General features: G+C 42.4%; 2 protein-coding genes across 6 annotated transcripts in view; one reads left to right on the forward strand and one right to left on the reverse strand.

The window, feature by feature from the left end:
- Window positions 1-1155, reverse strand: part of LOC123505890 (neutral ceramidase-like) — a 98066-nt gene extending 96911 nt beyond the window's left edge. Inside the window, exon 1 of the mRNA XM_045257730.1 lies at window positions 1099-1155. The gene's annotated coding sequence lies outside the window, so the exon portion shown is untranslated. The remainder of the gene's footprint in view (window positions 1-1098) is intronic.
- Window positions 1-2500, forward strand: part of LOC123505891 (prolyl 4-hydroxylase subunit alpha-1-like) — a 94715-nt gene that overhangs the window by 67280 nt on the left and 24935 nt on the right. The window lies entirely within an intron of this gene.

Genomic DNA, 2500 nt, shown 5'->3' on the forward strand with positions numbered 1-2500 from the left:
TTACCTCTCTCTCTCTCTCTCTCTCTCTCTCTCTCTCTCTCTCTCTCTCTCTCTCTCTCAAGTAAGGAAGAGAAGAATGAGGGGAAAGAGGAATAAAAAGGAATTAAATGAAGAAAAAGGAGAATAGAGATAGGAATAGAAGAAATAGAGAAGAAAAATAAGAGAGAGAGAGAGAGAGAGAGAGAGAGAGAGAGAGAGAGAGAGAGACTTGGAGTATCAAGGAGATTGGCTAGAGAGGAGAGAAGGAGAAGATGAAAAGGGAGAGAGTGTAGAGAGAAGAGGAATAGACGACACACTAAATGCTCAAGTCATCTCTCCTTTCCCTTCTCTTTTCCCCCTTCTCTCCTTCCCTTCCCTCATCTTCTCTTCCTCCCCTCCCTTCCCTTCCCCTTTTTTCCTCTCTCTCTCCTTCCCTTCCCTTCCCTTCCCTTCTCTTGTCTTCTCTTCTCTTCTCTTCTCTTCTCTTCTCTTCCTTTTCCTTCACTTCCTTCCCTTTCCCTCTTCTTCCTCTCTTCTTCCCTCCCCTCCCTTTTCTTCCCTTCCCTTCCCTTCCCTTCCCTTCCCTTCCCTTCCCTTCCTTCCGTACCCCATCACACCATCACGTGCATGAGGGGCGGCAACGAGCACCTTTCACCCATACAATGATAGATGGAAGAGATTCAGTGATGAGGTTTAGTGGCGAGTCATTAGCGCTCTTTGAAGGAACACTAGACTAATGGACGAAAGGTGGAAGGAGAGACAATACACATGGTAATAGATAGCCACGTTTTATACAAGGAGACTCGCTACGTGTACGCCTGCATGGTGACTTTTTAGGGCGTGTTCGGAAACGCGTTGCTCTCTCACCACGACTGTTTTCCAAGGCCACAGAGGTGATTAGCGGGGTTGTCAAGAGTGTTTCTCCAGTTAATACTATAGAAATCTTGCCAGTCTGCCTCTAGAACCGTAAAACACCTTAAAAGATGCGTGTCAGTTTAAATAAAGCCTTCTGAAATAGTGGTGAAGCGCAGAAGAGTTTGAGAATACCAGCTCTTGTACCTTCCTTTGTGTTCAGTAGTGATGGTGTGTTCTTTTTGATAGCACTGCTTCTGTACTCACCCGATGCGTGTGTCGCGGTGCAAGGCTGGCTGTGATATGAGCTAAGGTTATGCAGAGGTGAAAGAGGAAGACAGGGAGGAGGAGGAGGAGGAGGAGGAGGAGGAGGAGGGGGTGGGTACAAGAGGGTTTTGGGAATATAAACATCTGTTAACACTGACCTTGCTATGTATTAGTAAACCTGCATGGACTGCCTCGTTATTCTCTCTCTCTCTCTCTCTCTCTCTCTCTCTCTCTCTCTCTCTCTCTCTCTCTCTCTCTCTCTCTCTCTCTCTCTCTCTCTCTCTCTCTCTCTCTCTCTCTCTCTCTCTCTCTCTCTCTCTCTCTCTCTCTCTCTCTCTCTCTCTCTCAAATTCAAATTATTTCTTTCTCAAATTCAACAGTTTATTTAGCTATGACAAAAGCAACAGTATATATTATTGACAATGGCCTTTTTTTACAAGCCCTATGAAGACCTAGGTTATATTTGATGTTTCAGCCGTAATACACAGTGAGACATACTCTTCAGGTGCTCACAAACCAGAGTATCTCACATCACCACTTACGTTTCAGTACAGGACATTCATATCTCAGGTATACACATCAGAGCGATACACCAACACTTAGGTTCTCACATACAGAGCCACAACACACAAACATTCATACACTCATGTTCCAGACCAACTTCCACACACACTATTCATATATTGTGTAGTTTTTTTTTTTAACAAACATTGGATTAATCATATATTAGTGTAAAGATAGTCAAACATTTGCTAGCTAGAGAATCTCCATACGGTACTAAGCTTGAATATTGCAGAGAGAGAGAGAGAGAGAGAGAGAGAGAGAGAGAGAGAGAGTTTTGTTTGCAGTTATTTCTTAATTTATGCAAGGTAAGTTTTCAAATTATATTGCTTAGTTTCAATTTACCAAGTGGTTTTATCGTTTACTTGTTTGACGATACGAGGCGAGGCGTTCCATTTGATATAGTGTGTGTATTTGATGCCTGCGTAAACAAAAATAAAGTCTCCGCCTGGAACTGTCCTAACTAACTGACTTTGAATAATTACTAGACTTTGAAGGTGATAAATATCGCACACTTTGAGTATACCGTGAGCTTTAAATATTGGTTCTGTGTGGTCTTAATATCCGCACCAGCGTCTCTCAACCTGGGATCCTTGCAACTCACAAGGCTTCCGCAAGAACACGTGAGACAAGCCAATGTACTTTTGACTTTTTATTTTATTTCAAGTAAGTAATATTGCTAAACACTCGCACAATATAGTCTTGGTTATTGATTTTTTTTTTTTTTTTTTTTTTTTTTTTATGTCTTGGCCTATAGCGCCTGTAGGTCTAGTTGAAGAGTATGGGAAGCACTGTTCAGCTTCCACCCATTAGCGGCGCTGGCAATTTTATTTATAGTGGT

This window comes from Portunus trituberculatus, chromosome 18 (genome assembly GCF_017591435.1).
Source record: "Portunus trituberculatus isolate SZX2019 chromosome 18, ASM1759143v1, whole genome shotgun sequence".
In the NCBI taxonomy this organism is placed as follows: Eukaryota; Metazoa; Arthropoda; class Malacostraca; order Decapoda; family Portunidae; genus Portunus; species Portunus trituberculatus.